The sequence below is a fragment of the Trachemys scripta genome, chromosome 10 (genome assembly GCF_013100865.1).
Source record: "Trachemys scripta elegans isolate TJP31775 chromosome 10, CAS_Tse_1.0, whole genome shotgun sequence".
Lineage (NCBI taxonomy): Eukaryota > Metazoa > Chordata > Testudines > Emydidae > Trachemys > Trachemys scripta.
The window spans coordinates 54,647,812-54,657,658 of record NC_048307.1 but is presented as its reverse complement, the minus strand read 5'-3'; the positions used below and the strand labels follow the sequence as shown (position 1 = coordinate 54,657,658).

General features: G+C 41.6%; 1 protein-coding gene across 7 annotated transcripts in view; it reads right to left on the bottom strand.

Moving 5' to 3' along the window:
- BNIP2 (BCL2 interacting protein 2) overlaps positions 1–5,801 on the bottom strand; it is a 31,777-nt gene extending 25,976 nt beyond the window's left edge. For 5 of the 7 annotated variants that reach the window (XM_034783210.1, XM_034783212.1, XM_034783213.1 and 2 more), the window contains exon 1: positions 5,419–5,551. The gene's annotated coding sequence lies outside the window, so the exon portion shown is untranslated. Of the gene's footprint in view, positions 1–5,088; positions 5,110–5,418; positions 5,552–5,730 lie in introns of those variants that run through there. The other 2 variants (XM_034783211.1, XM_034783217.1) reach the window with 2 other exon arrangements.
- Positions 5,802–9,847: the final 4,046 nt, after the last annotated feature.

Sequence of the window (9,847 nt, the reverse complement as noted above, 5' to 3'; positions counted from 1 at the left end):
AGGAAGCGTTGTTCTAAGTCAGCCATAAAAATGTTGGCATATTGTGGGGCCATGCGGGTACCCATAGCAGTGCCGCTGACTTGAAGGTATATATTGTCCCCAAATGTGAAATAGTTGTGGGTGAGGACAAAATCACAAAGTTCAGCCACCAGGTTAGCTGTGACATTATCAGGGATACTGTTCCTGATAGCTTGTAGTCCATCTTTGTGTGGAATAAAGTCATGTACTTCATTTAGAATAGTTCCTGGTGCTTGAGTCAAATGGTTTTCCTTATGAGGTTTAGTCTCTTTTACATGTTGAAACTGGACACTAACAAATCAGTGTCTTCTTGTTAATTAAGTGAAGAATGTTTCTAACAGACAGTAAATGTCAAACATTTGAAAGAAAGTTACATGATTGGAACTAGATATTCCTATCAATAAGGGCAGGTAAATTTTGAACATGGCTTTTTCTGTAGAGTATTTCCCTTTTGGAGAACCTAACTCAGTCAAAATATTTCTCAAAATAGACTGCAGAACAGAAGACTATATACAAAGGGAAAGTTGTGTAAGAGTAACAACCAGCAGGGAATACTGTGTGTGGAGTAAAAGCTACTAAGAACAATCAAGAAGGTAATGAAAGAAAACTGGAAAGATACTGCTTTAAATGTGAAAATAAAAGATTAGACATTAAAAGGAACACGGGAGATTAGGAAATGAGAATCTCATGTCCACGCAGTTCATAATGTGGCACTTTCAGACGGTGCTCTTAAGAGACTGTCTACACTGCATTGACATTTAAAATCCCCAATACCTTGAGCAAGTTTCCCTCTCACTACATGTTTGGAGTATGCTGTGTATCAGCTGACAACTGTTCTTAACCTCAGAGGTTGCTGCATTTCAGTGGCCAAGCAATCCCTGTGTATGTACATTTTATCAGACGTGTGGATAAACTTAAAAGATATTACTTAAGTATGTAACATGAATAGGGTTTGAGTATTTGCTCAAGATGCAGTAAAGTTATTCTATAAAAGAACTTCCCAGATCTATTAACTGGATTCTTATCAGCAATATTCTATTCACTGATGAACAGGTAGCTATATTTAAGAAGCAGGTATTTTTAAGGACTGTATAACACAATTGTAAGTCATTTACGAGAAGAATTTCAAGCCCTGCATAAGAGATTGTCTGCAAAATACATGCTGATTAAAGGAAAGATCAAATTTTGGGTCAACTAAACTTCAGTATCTCTTTAAACAGTCATCCAGATTAAATAGTCAAGATAGACAAAACAGTCTAGGTGAAGCTTCGTGCATGAAAGCACTATCATCCAGAAGCTACAAGAACATGAAACTAATATAACAGGAGTAATAAACAGCATCAGTTTGAAGGAAGCCAGAATATTGCTGACCTGCGAATTAGCTATAGAATAATTTGACACATATTGCTCACAAATGCTTACAAAGCAGAACAACAGTGAGACCACTACTATAATTTCTGCTTACGCAGTTCCTAAACAAAAATCCTCAGTACATGATCCCCAACCTGCTGCTCTAACAGTGTTGGACCCACTATGTTATTTTATCTCCTAATATACTTCCTTAACAAAGCACCTCAACCTATATTTTTATTTCAGTAATAGACAAACTAAAATTAAACTTAGCTATGTTTAGTATGCCCTGATAATGCAGTTCACTCTCAGTCAGTCGAAGTTCAAGGGAAAGACGGGGGGAGTGGGAGAGAAGAGGGACACCAACAATTTTTCTCTGGTTCTCACCCACTCCTCCCGCAGCAAGAGAGAGCTTCTTGGAACAGTGAGCTTTTATTTTCTTTCAATAGCTCTCCATCACTTTACCTGTATAATTAATTGAAGCTTGATCTCTAAGTTTGCTATATAGATGTCTGACCTTCATTACTGTAGCTAAACTTGCAAAAGATGAAATTCACATCACATGCCTGGTATGCAGTTCTGCTCCCTTACAAGAGCCAAAGTTTGGCTTTTCAGTGATTTCCATATTCCAGGTGTCTCAAAGCACACAAATTTTGATGTCAAAACCAGATTTTCCGCACAGGAAAGTATCATTAAAATCCAATTTTTTACTCTTTGATAGAGGTGCTAGAAGCATTAATGTTTCAAAATTAAATATACAATGTGTTATTAGAATGTCCATTTCCAGAATCCATGGACAAAAAAGCTTGGCCACTGACACTAAAAATTTATCAGTTTGTTCCATTGTTTGGAGTATCAGCAAATCAGCTATAGATTGATTCTTCACATCCTATCACTTACCATCTCATTGTTTGAGGCAGGTCCTTTAGATCAGGGTGCAAATACACTAGCAAACCAACATAGTAAAGTTTGCCTTCCTACCACCTGATTTGTGGTTAAGTAGCTCAAATCAATAGAACTAGAGATCGGACACCTATCCAAGCACTAAAAGAAAAAAAAGGTTTGGTACAGAGATTGTGTCCTTCCTCTCTTTGGAATCTATAGCACAATTGGTTCTATAGTTAAAACCAGAGATCATCAGAAGCGATAAGATTCACAAGCAAACAGCAGATATTTGTACAAAATTAAGAATGTGGTACAAGGAAGAGGACATTATACATTCAGTCCTGGATCAATATAGCATTACTTGGAAGTAGTAGTAGCTTTAAAATACATATTGGTTCAGAAGATGGCTAGAACTAAATATTGTATAACAGAAACTAGACACTCTTCTCTTTCCACATATATAGAGCATTCATTTCTAGTCCTAGCAAGCTCTAATGAACTTACTCACTATCTTGTCAACAACTTGATGCTGAAGGATTATGCACCATGTTAGATTGAATTCCATCTTTCAGAGACAATAAATCCATTCCATTCTAACACTAGCAGTGATTTTAAAGTGACTTCACACCAAGACAGAATGTGTGGTGGATTAACAGCAGTGGCTTCAGGTGTAGTAAGTTTTTCTAAGTACTGGCCCTGGACCACTGATCAAATAAAAAGTTCTATTCTCAGTTTAGAGAAATTGTTAACTTTTCGTTCCAATCTAGAAAACACTGCTTTCCATTTTTCCACAGCATTTAAGTGAGAACATTAAGTTAGTTTTGTTATCTTATCGGTTAAGCATGAAATTTCAGTTCAAGTTGCCTTTTTTAAAAAAATACATAGATATAGAAACATTTCACAACGACAATGACACCATTTTCAGCTTTGGTAACACTTTCATATCAACTGTGACTAGAAAAATAGCATTTCCAAATTCAACCAAGTGGCTAGAGAGTTACTGAGATTAAAATACCATTATATGTTTTACTGCACCTGAGCAAAACCCTGTTTGAATTGCTTGTAAGTTTGTGACATGAGATTTAAAAAAAACATATGTAACAGGTAGTTAGTACTTGATAAAGATGGTTAAGTTTCAAGTCCTTCCCGCCCCTCAGAAAGTAATAAAAATGCCTTGCTTCATAAGCATCTTGCAACTCTAAAAATAGCTTTCATTGATGAGGAAATTGCATTAAATTCCATTTCATAATAGCAGTTCTGAACTCTAGATAATGCACTGTGTAGCAATTATTGCTTTAAGTTGGTTAAAGCCACTTTGGCGTTGTGCCTCATAATATAGCCCAAGGTGTTATAATCATCTTGAAGCATACCCCCTAGCATGTCTTATTGCTTAATAAACCAATCATTCAAGGTGGCTAACGGGAACACAGCTGTGCAATTAACAGACTTGGCACCAAATTAAGCACAGATATGCTGAAAGAGATGGAGTTGTTTATAAATTTTATGCTGAAAATACTGTTAGAAGATTAGTAGTAATCACTTTAGATCAACATAATGATCATTAGCGTTTATCAGATCATTAGTGCAAAGAACTTTTACTTGGAAAACAGAGGTAGAGAGTTGCAAGTTATATGTACTCACCTACCCTGGCAGTTTCCACTGAAGAAACTTGTGCATAACTGAAAAACATCTTAAGTGTCTGCTTCAGTTATAAAATACATGTGATGATGCAGTCACTCTGTATCTATAGCCTGACTGAACACAAACAATGATCATTTAAAGGAAGATTTAGAGTTCAGCTAGCAGTTCCCCAACTATGATCCTCCAAGACTTGATTGATACATGGTGCTGGCTCCTTCTCATTTCCAGCTATTAAAATACACTAGAATAAATACACTAGAAGTTAACACTAATTTCTTTCCTCATATTTCATTTGATGTATGCAATTGTTCTAGCTGGGATACAGTTATCTGATCTTCAATGGAAGGGTAATCCATTAAATCATGAGTGAAGAGAAGGTGGTCCATGAGTCTAGTCTCTGAAAATATTTGGGAAACCTACATTAATACAAGACCATTGGAGTTTATAATTTTCAGGTTTTGAGCAACTTCTATTGCTGCTCTGCATAGAGAGCAGGAACGTAAGCATTCAGTTGAAGTTTGAAAAAATGTATTTAGTATTCAAGGTGCCAAAGACATTGAACCCAGCTCGCTATTTCCTGTAATTTAATGTGGTGTATCCACCTAAATATTCAGAACCTAAGTTACTATAAAAAATCGAAGCAGCCAATATTTACTTATTTTAAACTAGCAATCAACCCAGGGTGGGTGGGTGGGTGTGTGTGTGTGAGAGAGAGAGAGAGAGAGAGAGAGAGTTTCAACAAAAAAGGAAGCTCAAGATTAACAAGTTTCCTCTCTGCAGGGTAACCAGTAGAAGCTGTTCCTACTTTCAACAGCTACATTTTGGGAATAGGGAGTTGTCTGTCCATATGATAGTAAAATACTGACCACTGACTCCAGACTTTGTGATATCCTTCTGTTCTGCCTGCTGCTATCCGCTGAATTGACAGCAATTTAAAGAACACACTCCATGTTTCAGAGTATGATTTTTGCACGTTTCAATCAAACCTACTCACAAGAACAGAGTAAGACTGACCAGGATAGCACGACTTCTGAATCTGCAAAGCAAAACACCACTGCGAAACCTAACTAATGTTCTAGTACAGATAACAGCTTTGCTTTTGAGAGTTTGTTAGATACATTATTACTGCACCTTCATATAGTAGTTTAACGTTTATTACGTTATTGTAAAAGCACATCGAAGGCCAATGCCTACCTTCAAAACTCTTACCGAGAAGGCGCCCAACAAAGAGCCTGGGCAGCCCACTTGAACCGTAGCCACAGAGACAGAGCAACACACGCCCGGCCCGGCCCGCTCCCTGCTCGGGGGATGACCAAAGAACGCGGCCGCCCTCGAACAATGAGCAACAGGATCTCCAGCGCCCCACGACTCAGTCACCCCCCACCTCGCCCCCTCCCTCCACAGAGCGCCAGCAACTGGCCTCCCCAGCTCCACGGCCCGCACCCCTAGCCAGCCCCCCACCCCCGCCGCCCAGGCGGCGTCCCCCAGCCCCTTGGCTTCCCCTGCTCCGGCAGCGGGACGTACCTAACGGGGAATAAATCCTTCCAGGCGGCGGCTCCCAGTCGGCCAGGGCAGCGGAGAGCCCCCAACGCCTCCCACCCCCACCACCCCCACCCTGACCCGGAACCGGATGGGAGGGGCAATGGGAGAAACCAGAAGCAGAGGCCGGAGAGCGGCGGGTCATACGACCCCGCGGGGGGGGGGAAGGCCCGGGGCGTTGAAAATTGGGCGCATGCGTAGTGAGTTCCGAACGAACCACCGCGGGCCGCTGGGAGAGCGGGACAGACACTGCTGTGAAGCGAGGCGCCGAGTCCTGGGGGGGAATCAGCCGCCTACCTCCGGGATGGGGCCTATGGGTGGGCGGCGCTGCGTGTTCTAGCCGGGCAGCGGCCGGAGGAGGAAGGCTGGTCTGCGAGCCCGCCACGCTCAAGGGCTGCTCTGCCCCGCCCCAGCCTTCCGGTGCGAGCTGGGCGCGACCCAGGTCCTGTTTGACAGGGGTTGAGTCACCTAACGCCCCTGGGCTGCACTGGGAGTTAGGCACCAAACTCCTCCTGCAGTGCTGGGCCTCAGCCGCTGGACGGGAGGGTGTGGGGCTGAGGTATCCTGGTGCCAGGGGGGCTGGAACCATTTGTATAGTGGGGGTGCTGAGAGCCCTTGAACCAAACTGTATATGCTGGAAACCACTTCCAGCCAGGGGGTTGCAGCAGCACCTCTGCGTGGTGAGGGGGCATAGCAGTTCCAAGGGCAAGTAGCTAGGAGTCAGGCTGGCTCCAATCCTCACATGGATGAAGGCATTTATCTCCCATTGAAATCAGGGAGAATGAGGTGCCTAAATACCTTGGAGGATCTGGGCCTTTGTTCTCTACTCTCAGAACCTACCCAAGCCCCAGGGGACTTTGTGACTGAAAAGCAGTAACAAGTCTCAGTGCTTATCATGCCAGTAAGAAATTATTCCCTATACTGCACATCAATTTAATAATAAAATTATAAACATTTATCAAAACAAATAAAAAAAAAAGCAATGTATCAGTCCTTCACCTCTAGAAGCTGGAGGTTCATATGCGGTTAGTGCTGTCTACCTTGAAGGCATGGGGCAAGACCCCCTTCTTCACAAAAGCATTTTCCAAAGGATGAAGTGTCCCTGCCTCTCCTCTCCCCAAAACCAAAGAAACAGCAACCCACCACTGGAAAAAAGAGTCGTGGTTCATGCTCCAGTCAGGGAATTCACTATTCTAGACAAATCTAAATAAATGCATCCATAAAGCATTTTGATGGGTGCTTTAGAAGTGGGTGTAATTAGTCTCAAAAGAGGACAGACTCTTTTCCATGGAAAGGAAAATCATCTCAATATGTAGAAACATCAAGGTTATAATTTTTAAAATAGCCACATACTTGGAAAATAAAAAAATTAAGATATTTCAATGGGTTAGCAGCTGCACCCAAAATGTCCGCCTACTACATGAAATAATGTTATGCTATTGCATTTTGAGGAAAGGAGAAATACAAGTACAGGTAGTTAGCCAAAAGGTCATCTTCATCATTATCACATTCCTTTCTTATGGGGAGGAAAAGGAAAACTGCTGAATTGGCTGGTGGCTAGAACTGGGTCTGAAAATCAGGATATCTGTGTTCTATTCCACTTCTGATGCTGACTCTGTGTTCTTGGGCAAGTCAGTTCAGCTTTTCCATTTGTAAAATTGAGAGAATACCTGCATCAGAGGGATTATGTGACACATATGTCAAAATTATCAAATTTGAGTCCCAAAAGTTAGGCACCTAAAGCCTTTCTGTAAATAAGTGGCCTAATTTTTTAGAACTGCAGAGCCTCAGTGTATACTTTTGAAGTCAAAGGAACATGAGGGTACTCAGCACTAAGTCATAGCTAATTTAACTTAAAGTTAACTCACATTTAGAAAGTGCTTTGAGACCTTTGGACTTCAACCATTTTAGATGGCTAGCTAAAACACTTATGCCATTGCTATATTAATCATAAACCTTTACAGAAGTTATGTTTTTCTGACCACGCATAGTTCCCACTAGGACACTGATCTATGATCACATTATCCTCCACCCTTTCAAAAATCTTCCCAGTGAAGTCATGTACCTTGCCCACCAGAGACTTTGAGGTAATCCTCCCACACAGGTCTTGTTTATGCAAGAAAATCATTTTTGTCTGTAGTCTGTGTTCCAGAACAGGTGCAACTGCAGCATTGCTCTCAACAGGATAAAAACGCTAGTGTAGATGGGCTCAGGCGTTTTTACCACCATGTCATGAAAACCTGACGCGCTAGCTTCATTTCACATAAGCAGGTTTTCATAATGTTGGGTAAAAACTCCTGAGCACTGTTTACACTAACGCATTTATCATGTCTAACAGTGCAGCTGCACTGTTGCTGAAAATGGGTATAAACTTTTCTAGGGCAGGTGCAACCAGAAATTCAGATCAACACAGAATCATTCACTCAGATGATTATACTGTGAGTGGCCAGATTTATAAAGATCTCAGCACATTGTCACCATATTGAGGAAGCTGCTAACCCAGGTAGTTTCTCTTCACTCCCCGCACCCTAGGTTGCTAAGGCCAGGGTGGAAGGTACAAAAAATGAAGTCTGTTTTGGGGTAAGGAGGAGGGTCAATATAGAACTGGGAATAAACAAGTAAGAATGAGGGGAGATATGGAGGAATGAGGAGGGGAGAATGGATTTAAAGGTGTGGAGGAAAAGAGGAGGAATGAGCAGAGAAAAGTGAGAAAAGGAAAAAGAAGACAAAGATGAAGAAAAATATGACAGAGCACAGAGACAAAAGAAGAGCAATTAATAAGGTAAGGTCCTGAGGGTGGTGACCATATTATCTTATGTTTTTGTACAGAGGTTAGCACAAAAGGCCCTAATGCCCTAATATATATTGGGGGCTACAGGCACTACCATCATATATATGTTTAGTAATCAAATAATAATTATAATATAACTCAGAGCACGAGATGGTTTAATTAAGGAAGATACAGGGTGTGCAGATACAGGTTGGAAAATGCAAGAAGAGGCTGAAACTTGAAAAAAATAGCAAAAGGGACACAGATGGTAAATACTCACCTTTTACCTTGATTGTACATCCCCATTTTTATTTTGGAAAGGTGAGGACATCAAAGAACAAGTTGGATGGGCATTGCTTGGTTGAGAAGTGCACAAGGATACCTTTTTAATTTCTCTGCCCCCATGTCCTTTATACACCTCCTTGAATGCCAGTCAAACCGTTGCTGGTGCACCTCACTTTGAAATATCCCCCCATTCATGCCATCCCAAAGCTCCTCACTTAAGATCTGGCCACCTTAGTTATTTGATCAGTTCCTATTGGCCCAATGCATGAAGCATCTTCAGAACTGAAAAAAAAAAAAAAAAAGATTGCCTGTAGGCTGATTTTCCAATGAGTTACTTATCCAAGTATTGAAGACAGCCAGCCTGGGGCACTGTAAGCTTATTTGGAACAAAAGACTCATTACCATTTATGGAAGGTAAGAGTCCTGCCTAGCACAATATACTCTGCTATAGTAGAATATCCATGAATACTGTTGGAATTATGCCAGTCTCCTGGGGCTGAGCCCTGTAGTTCAAGGAGCTCTATACCTCTTATGATGGGACATTATACTGAATGGAAGTGGAGTTAAATTCCAAACACTGCTCAAGACCTACTTATAGGTCTAGTAGTTTTATGTTTGAAAATCTTTACTTGTGGGCAAATATAAAAATCAAATCCAAATCTGTTGCAGGTTTCCATGTCACTATTCTTCTACCATGTTTATCTTAGGTAAGGTATAAGATCAGATTAATAACTGATACATTCTCTCATAGAGATTGTTCCCTGCACTTTCATGGATGGATGTGACAATATAAGAAGTTGGGTTTTTTTTACCCCTATAAATAGGGCCCTACCAAATTCATGGGCCATTTTGGTCAATTTCACAGTCATAAGATTTTAAAAATTGTAAATTTCATGATTTCAGCTATTTAAATCTGAAATTTCACAGTGTTGTAATTGTAGGGGTCCTGACCCAAAAGGGGTTGTGTGAGGAGTCACAAGCCTATTGGGGTGCAGGTTGTGGTACTGCTACTCTTACCTCTGCGCTGCTGCTAGTGGCAGCGCTGCCTTCAGAACCGGGCAGCTGGAGAGCGGTGGCTGCAGGCCGGGAGCCCCGTTCTGAAGGCAGAGATGCTGCCTGCAGAGCTGGACCCTTAGTCAGCAGCCACTATTCTCTGGCTGCCCTGCTCTGAAGGCAGCAGTGCAGAAGTAAGGGTGGCACGGTATGGTATTGCCACCCTTACTTCTGCACTGTTGCTGGCGGGGCGCTGCCTTCAGAGCTGGGTGCCTGGCCAATAGCTGCTGCTCTCTGGCCACCCAGCTCTAAATACAGCACAGAAGTAAGGGTGGCAATACCGCGACCTCCCTAAAATAACCTTGC